Source organism: Ascaphus truei, chromosome 1 (genome assembly GCF_040206685.1).
Source record: "Ascaphus truei isolate aAscTru1 chromosome 1, aAscTru1.hap1, whole genome shotgun sequence".
NCBI lineage: Eukaryota > Metazoa > Chordata > Amphibia > Anura > Ascaphidae > Ascaphus > Ascaphus truei.
The window spans coordinates 38,828,537-38,837,866 of NC_134483.1; positions in this window are offsets into that span (position 1 = coordinate 38,828,537).

A 9,330-nucleotide genomic window follows, 5' to 3' on the forward strand; every position below is an offset into this window, starting at 1 on the left:
TACATTCAGCGGTACCTGCTGCTTACCTCCTGCACCCAATACATTCAGCAGTACCTGTTGCTTACCTCCTGCACCTAATACATTCAGCTGTACCTGCTGCTTACCTTCTGTACACGGTGCCAGGGGCGAGCGCAGGGCTTCTTACCTGCTCTGGCATCTCCGCGACATCGCTGCATCATATGACGTATCATATGGCAACGTGACGCTGCGATGTCGCAGAGATGAGGTGATGCCAGATCGAAGCTGCGAGGCACTTACAGACACCCCACACTTTCCCCCGGCAATCCCTTTAACTGTTGAGCACAGGGCTTTTGTAAGTGCAGGGCTCCGTGCGACTGCACTGCCATAAAGCCGGCCTGACAACACTCCCACAGACACTGACCTGCACAACACTTACACAGACAGACACCTGCGCAACATACACACACACACACTGACCTGTACAGACTCATACACAAAGACTGACCCTCAGATAAACACAGACTGTCCTACAGGCACCGACTCTAAAAGCAGGGGCTGCAAGGAGGAGTAACCATTCTCACAGGTGCGCTCTGCTGCTGAATCTACAGCTGATCCTCCAACAAATCAGGGGAGCTCGTCTCGTAGTTATGAAATAAATAAACACTACATAGTGTAATACTGTTGTGAATAAATTTGTGCAAACAAAGCTCAAAAATGACTACTCACAATAAAGCAGTCAAATTCAGGCAGTCATCCAACTTAAGGGGTGGATGTTCCCTGTGTATACAGCAGCCACCAGCCCCCAACACTTCATATGATCGAGGTAGGCAGTATGATATTATAGGTAGTGGGTGCTCATCTGGTCGCGATCCTTGAGTTCCTCTGCGCTCTGCTGCTGAATCTACAGCTGCATGTTTCTTTCTGAATGCATCATAGCAGAGTAGCTCCATTCTGGCTAATATTGGCCCTCTGCAGTAGCCACCAAACCGGGACTTTATAAAAGGTTTCAAAATAATTTTCGGGACATTTGCTGCTTATCCGGGACATCTGGTCACCCTATCCCAATGGGACTCAAAGCGCTTCACAGTTACAAAAAGGAAAAAAGAAGAAAACAATTAAGTTCATAAAAAGAGACCAAACACAAGGAAATGCAGGATGGGACAGTACTGTAGCTATTGAATGCTGGACAGGTTGTGATTCATTAATTAAATGCCTGTGTAAACAGGTAGGTTTTGAGCTTGTTTTTATAGATTTCCAGAGAGGGGGGCTCTCGAACTGTACAAGGCAGATTGTTCCAAAGAGTGGGAGCAGCGTGACTAAAAGCTCAGTTCCCAAAGGAAGTTAAGGATATTATGGGAACTGTCAGGAGTCCTTCACCTGCAGATTGAATTAAGCGAATGGGAGTGTAGGGAACTGTAGCCCTCTTTCTCCCAACCTATGGGAGATGGTGTTGCTACTGGTGTATTCTGTGGCTGCTGTTCATACCTGAGTGGTAAACAGGAGGCAGGAGGTCTCTGCGATGTTGTGGGGAGGACATCAGGACAGGCTCACGGTGGTTCTTTAGGTGTTAGCGCCTCCAGTCCAAGAGTTTCCTGACGCTTCCGGATGAACCTCAGGGACATTTCTTCTTTGATCACTAGCCATGCTTCATATACTATGACAGGTGTTGGTATAACTGAGGTTTATTGAACACAGCACATATACACTGGAACACAGGATTGGCATAGTACCCATATTTGAGGCCTTAGCCCTTATCTTCTTAGTGGGCTAGTCCTCAGCACACTCCTCTAGCAGGAGAAACTCTCTTCTGTGTCTGCACACTCTGAAATCTATCCCAGAATAACATAGCTCAACCCCCTACTCTATAGAGTGAAAAAACCCTCCTCCCCTGGGGAGTGGCTAGTAAGCCGGCCTACACACTGTCTTAGACCCCACTTACAATAGCAAACTAACCCTGAACTTTATTGAACATGCACAATGGACAATATAACATCCCCAGCATAGTCTACTGCTAACAATGCTCACTTATTAAAGGGGACTTACTGTACAGTGTAATAAGGCCAGGAAATTAGGAGACTGGGCTACAGAACTATAAACCCTTTCAGAAAGCTTGGACCCTGGTCATGTAGTGCTTTAAATGTCAACAAGCCAATCTTGAAATTAAATTTGCTGTTTTAGGCCACACTTATACTGTAGTGACGGCGACGCGACCGATGAAGTCACCCGTCGCCACCAGCGATGGTTGTAATTTCTTTTTTAGCGACGGTCGCCAATTACGTCACCAAAGGGGGCGGACCGCGGTCTCTGATTGGTTTAGAGACAGTCACATGTGGCGACTGTCTCTAAAAAAATCAAATAGACCTGGCTACCAAATTTTTTGCCGCTCCGTCGCGCTTACTATAAGCGCTGGCGACGGAGTCAATGTACTTGTTTTCTAGCTACGTCACCGTTGCAAGGCAATATAAGGGCAGCCTTACAGGCAGCCAGTCCAGAGACTGGAGAACAGGTGTCATATGGCAAGAACGGGTCTGGTTAGTTAACATCCTGGGTGATATGTGTAACAGGGTATGTCTATTCTGCCTGTCTTTCCCCTCCCTGTTACGTAAGTTCCTGCTAGCTGCAGGCTGTAAGAGGTTAATTCTGTGGGCTTGTGACCCCCCTACATGCTCCTCTCTGATGGACAGGAGTAAGGTGACAACTCATGGCCTGTATGTAACGCTTGCGCGAGCCCACAAACTAGACCTGACCTCGGTACTGAGGTGGGAAGGACTGTGCCGCACACCCACAGAAGCAGGGGCGCACCCACAGAAGGCGGATTGTCAACGTAGCAGGGTCTGGGTTGGAGAGAAAGGGTTAATCCAATATAGTCCTGGGTTATAGAGAGCTGCGTAGTCAAAGTCCTTAAGCCAAAGGTCTGTAGTGGAGAGAACAGCGTAGTGGTGGTCCGTGAGCCTGGGTCGAGGAGAGGAGGAGTAACCGTAGTAGAGGCAAGCCGGGTTGGTACACGAAGGGTCAATCTGCAGGGATTCAGGAATGAGACAGGGCAAGGCAAAACACCATGAAGGAACCGCACAAGGCTACAAAGGTTATGCTCAGCAATGTATCTGAGCACTAGCAGGGTATTTATGAGGCAGGAAGCCAATGGAACAGGAGGCGGAGCGGAGGTGCGGCCCCAGCGGAGGCTGGGATAGGTGCGGGAGAACAAGGGGCTCGTTAAGGCTTGATGCGCAGCTGGAGATCGTTACGTGACGTCACGCATGCGCGCCGTGCGCGGAGGAGGTGTGGGGCGTCACAGGGGGCGGAGCCAGGCTCCGTAGCGATGCATAAGAAGAGCGGGTGCGCTCGAGCTCTGTAACGAGAGCGGGGGTGCGCACACCAGAGGGGAGCGGAGGCAGTGGCAGCTGCAGTACTGTTGGTAAGAGAGGAGGGAACACGCTGCAAGAGACGTGTTCCCCCATTCCTCACACTGTATAAGCCAATCAGGGATAGGTATAGACCATGAGCCCGCCCCGTCTGGTTCCTGATGAGGTGCAGTGCCAAATTTACTCAATTCTGCTCTGGAGGAGGAAGAGAGCAGTAGAGCTGTTGGTCTCTCCCATCCGGGATGAGCATGCTCACCCACAGTTCTGAGGGGCTGGGGGAACATCTGATCTAATAGAGAAGACCCTGTATTAGCAGGGGTCAAGCATCATCCAGAGGCCTGGAGTGTCTGAGACCTTGATCATCATGCAGTGACTGCTTGAATAAAGACCCTGTGAGACTCCGGTGGAACAGAGACGCTGTCCCAGACCACCCAGAACAACAGGAGAGGGTGGAGGAGACACCAGATAGACCGGGAGAGAGACCACCACGGCGGGACATAACCACGACACCACGGGCGACACCTAAGGAAGAGGGGGCAGTGAAAAACTCACAATGTCACAGCACTACACATCACACTGTGTTACATGTTTTTATTGATTGCACAAATTGTGAGTTCATTTCTTATTAATTTTTACATATAAAGTTTATATTTTTTGGAGCTACGTAATGGTCCCCTTTTTTCTGTCATACACTGTGGTAACAACCACCTGAACCCTGAGAAGCAGACCACGAGGATTTCTGATGTGCCCTTATTAGTATGAATGGAAAATCCAGGGCACTTCGGATTTGGGATATAAATTTAATCTGTCAAAAGGCACGGCGTTTCGAACTGCACAGAGTTCTTCATCAAGTGACTGGCATACTGTAGTAAATTGGCAAAATATCCAATATATATAATCCCACAAGCTATGCCACATTGTGAGTATGCATCACATAGGAGCCACGATTTCTACATTTAAACACTTGTTTCAAACATCTACACTTAGTTGTGTTTATTTCTTTTTTATCACCCATGCTCCCCCTAGGCTTCTGAAGAAATATCGAATCTGTTGGGACTTATGGAAACAGTCCTTACCAGGGTGTCCGAGCAGGGAGTTGCAATCTTATTTAATGATTTCACTGTGCACTTATCACATTTAATATTTTAAAAAGTCACAATATTGCTGTCACTGATTGATTAATTTTGTCACTTGAATATAACACATATCACATTAGTGTGGGGGAGCGCCGAATTCTACAGGCGGGCCCAGCTAATATGGCGGGTTCCGTTCTATGGCCCTGCCACAAAGCAAAAAATCGGCAGAAAGCGATTTTCCCTTTCTGCGCATACGCGGCCTCCTTTCTGCGCATGCGCGACCTCCGTTCTGCGCATGCGCAACCTCGGCACCCCTCGTTCTGCGCATGCGCAGACATGACGGCCCCTTCTCGGTACCGCTGGATGAGCGGAATGCCGAAAAGCAGGGCCCTACTGTTTCACCTTTTTGTTCAAATAGTTAACCTGGCCACAGCATTCTGTTTCTGGAAAACTCCTGTATTGCAGTAGTCCAAGCGTGAGGACACAAGAGCATGGACAAGCGCAGTAGGATTCTCTATGGGGATCAAGTGCTTAATCCTGGCAGTTCTTTAGGTGGAAGAATGAAGATTTGATCACGGCTGACACCTGATGTTTAAGGGTCAAGTCACAGGCAAGGACAACACCAAGATTCTGCACATGGACAGATTTTAGCAGCCCCCAAGCTTAAGACCAGTGTGTTGACCTATCTGCAGTCTTGTTTTCTTCCGATGGTGAGGGTACCGACGTAAGGGTAGACTCCTTCCGTCTGCCATCACTTCATAGGAACACAGCACGCGATTGTAACGAGTGCTCACCACAAACAGGACGTGACCGCAAGGCCGAGGTGGGGATTTGTAAACACCGACCTGTAGCCAAGAGGCCACGTCCGGTGTGCAGGTTTGTCGTCGTGTAGCCGGGTCAGGGTGTGGAGAGGTCAGGTAGTAGATATACTCGCCATGATCGAGGGTAAAGTAGTGATCCGTGGTCAAGGTAGCTGGAATACAAGACAAGGTAAAGCAGAAAAGCACAAGGCAAAGCGGGACAAGTCAAGCGGGGTGCTTGTGGGTAACACTTCGTCTCAGGAAGAAACTACAATGCTCAGCCGATTTGGAGCAGGGATTGCTGAGCATATAAAGGTTGGTGAACCAATCGGAAGAGAGGCTGCAAGGCTGCAGGTGATGATTGTCTAATGAAATAGCCAATCCGAGGCAAGGCTGCATGGTTGAAATAGATGATCACAGATCAGACCACTTGGTCATCACTGGGCGGAGTCTGCACAGCAGATGCTGATGAGGACCCAGCTGTTCCATTGATAGAATTAGCACGAGGGTGGGTCTTGCCCCTGAACCTGTCATCTCGGGGGCTGAGCCTGCGCCCGATCCTCACAGCGATCTCCCCGAAGAAAACAAGCATTTTTGGGGCGACGTAGGTGCCAGATCCCAACACATAGTAGCTACGTCCTAGGGAACTCAAAGGGTTAAAGCATCTGGGTGACTGATGTTTTATCTGCTAATGAACAGCTGGTTAGGGGAGGGGGGGAATTTATATAAGTGTCTAGAAATAAATCCATCAATACACATGTAATTGTTAATCTGATCCTTGCCTATAGCAAATAACACATGTCCCTGTGCCTCTTTCTGAGGGGTGGACACTTGCCCAGAGGCTTCTCTGTCCCACACTGACATATTGTTACAAATAAACTGTACCTGTGTTTATGTTCCAAATGTGTGTGTGTGGGGGGGGGGGGGGGTGTCTGCAATGTTCTCACAAGGTTAACCCTGTAGCTGCTAGTGGTGCACAGCTAAGCTGAGCAATATGTGACAGGCCCCTCCAGCTGTGAAAGGGTTAAGGATAAATACAATTAAAATATATATAGAAACAGAGTTGTTCCTTGCTCTGCTGGGTTGTCCTGAAGAACATGTTGGGAGGGATTGTACGTTTAACCCCTTCACTGCCAGGTATGTAGGGTTGCCAGGTGGCTTCTCCAAAAATACTGGACTCAATGGTGAAAGGTGTGTCAGGTCACTATGTCCAGGGAGGAAGATACTGGACACATACATGTCCAGTATTACAGTACCTCTCGTTTTTTACTGGACAGAGTATCCAAATACAGGACAGTCCAGTTCAATACCGGACACCTGGCAACCCTACAGGTATGACACATTGGTCCTGAATGCACTGGGGGGACCCTCCAACCCGCAAGCAGACCGAGACATTCCTATCATTGCATGTCAATGAGTAGCCGTGTGGGTGAGCCAGAGAAGCTGCACAGATACACAAGTTTTCACGGACATACAAATAGACACGTATTAAGGGGGTTATATAGACCAAAGTTTCCCAGCTGCAAAACTGCGACAACAAAGTAAAAATGAAAGTAAAGTGAGAAAAAGCCACGGAGGCCTGAAACGTTGCTGCCATTTTTGTTTGCTGCATGTCCTGACATCATCATGCAAATATATCTTTTGATACTTATCTTTTGGGGTAATCTGGGCTTTTTTTTCAGTTGAACTTGTTGGCTTTTTGCGGCTCCTGTAATATAACTTGCTCTCCTGTTATATTTTTTTTATCTAGTCATTTAAATACTTTCCCTTTTTGGAGCTGGTCTATCTATATTCTGTTTTGAATATAGTAAAAGACAAAATGGAATTAAAGCTGCAGACCAAGCAATATCCTACGTGTTTGTTTTCTTAATAAATCAGTTCTGTACTATGAGAAAATATTTGTAGCATTTTTTTTAACAACTTTGAATGACATTTTTAATGTATTATAATGTAACAAGCATTTTTTGTTTCTATAGCAACCAGTTACAAAGTCACATCCCCTTCCTCTTCTGAAACAGGCTCTGGCACACCCCTTTTTGAGCCGCGCCCTCTTTCTAGCAGTGCATCCAGTGTATCTGTATCTAGTGACTTCCTGGTCACATGATCTTCCCCACAGAACGTTGAATCCTTGGTCCTCTTCTGCTGCACTGATGCAAGCGGATGTTTCTTGACGAGAGCCATACTAAGCCCCTGGCTTGTAGTTGGGTGCCGGCCGACGGTGGCGATTGGCCGGAAGTCTAGCAGTATCGGCGGCCTTGTGGAGAGACTTTTGTACCCTGGACCAAATGTCTTGGAGAGTGGAAATCCGTTCGTCTACCGCAGGTACCCCAGAAGCCAGATTGGAAATGGGTAGGCAGGGAGGGTGAAACCCATAATTGACAAAAAAATGGAGATTCTCGGGTGGATTCACTTCGGGCCGAATTGACCGCGTACTCTGCCCACGTGAGGAGTTGGGACCAATCGTCCTGGGAATCGGAGATGAAACATCTGAGGTATTTCTCCAGCGACTGGTTAGTTCTCTCTGTCTGTCCATTGGACTGGGGGTGGTATGCAGAGGAGAAGGAAGAGACAATTCCCAGTCTTTTAGTGAAGGTCCTCCAGAACTTGGAGACGAACTGGGATCCTCTGTCAGAGACAATGGAAGACGGAATGCCATGGATCCTAAAGATATGCTCGGAGAAAATGTCTGCTAGGGCGGGAGAGGAGGGCAGTCCCTTGAGGGGGATGAAGTGGGCCATCTTCGAAAACCTGTCTACGACAACTAAAATGGTGTTGAAGCCCCTAGACCTAGGGAGGTCGACTATGAAATCCATGGAGATATGGGACCATGGATGAGCAGGCACTGGCAATGGGAGGAGAAGTCCCTGAGGTCTCTGTGGAAGTGTCTTGTTCTGGGCGCATACAGGACAAGCGCGAGTGTATTCCGCAATGTCTTTAGACATACTGGGCCACCAAAAGTTCCGACGAATTAAGTCTAACGTCCTTCTGAAGCCCGGGTGACCTGCGGGTTTAGAAGAGTGTCCCCAATCTAGGACCTCTGGAATTAATCTGGGCGAGACGAAGAGCCTGTTAGAGGGGATCGCCGTGTTTGAAGGGATCTGTTGCTGGTCCCTTTTGATCTTGTCTAGCGATTTGAAGGTGAAAGTAGCCAAAATTCTTTCGGGAGGTAGGATAGGTTCCAAAGTTGCCTCAGGCCTGTCTTCCGAGGAGTATTGTCTGGACAACGCATCTGCCTTCACGTTCCAGCGAGCTTGTCGAGGACCGAGGCGACGTGCTCCTTCGATATAAAGTACATTTTTGTGGTCCGTTAAAATAGAAAATGGCTCCCATGACCCTTCCAACAGATGTCTCCACTCTTGTAGTGCCATTTTAACTGCCAATAACTCTCTGTTGGCAACGTCGTAATTCCACTCGGCGGAGGAGAATTTCTTGGAGAAATACGCACAAGGGTGAAGTTTATCCTGGGGCGAGTACCTCTGTGATAGTACAGCCCCTGCACCGCAGTCTGATGCGTCAACTTCTATTACAAAGGGAAGATCCGTTTTGGGGTGGCGCAGGATCGGTGCCGTGACGAATGCCTCTTTAAGGGCCTGGAAGGCAGAGATAGCTTCGGCGGAACAGGCAGAAGGGTCAGCCCCTTTCCTAGTCAACGCCGTGATGGGGGCCACTAGAGTGGAGAAATTGCGAATGAACTTCCGATAGTAGTTCGCAAATCCTAAAAAGCGCTGGATAGCCTTGAGAGTTTCTGGTCTGGGCCATTCCGTAACTGCCTGGAGTTTACCTGGATCCATCAAAAAGCCTTCATCCGAAATAATGTAGCCCAGAAATTGGGTAGAGCGTTGATGGAAGGTACACTTCTCTAGTTTGGCGTACAGGTGATGTTTGAGTAGACGTGACAGGATGTACGAGATGTGACGAATTTGATCCTGGAGATTCTTGGAGAAGATCAAAATGTCATCTAAATAGACAATAACAAAGATGTTGAGCACCTCCCGAAATACGTCATTAATAAAGTCCTGAAAGACAGCCGGGGCGTTACATAAACCAAAAGGCATGATGAGGTACTCATAATGCCCACAGCGGGTGTTGAAGGCCGTCTTCAACTCGTCGCCCTGCCTGATGTGGACCAAG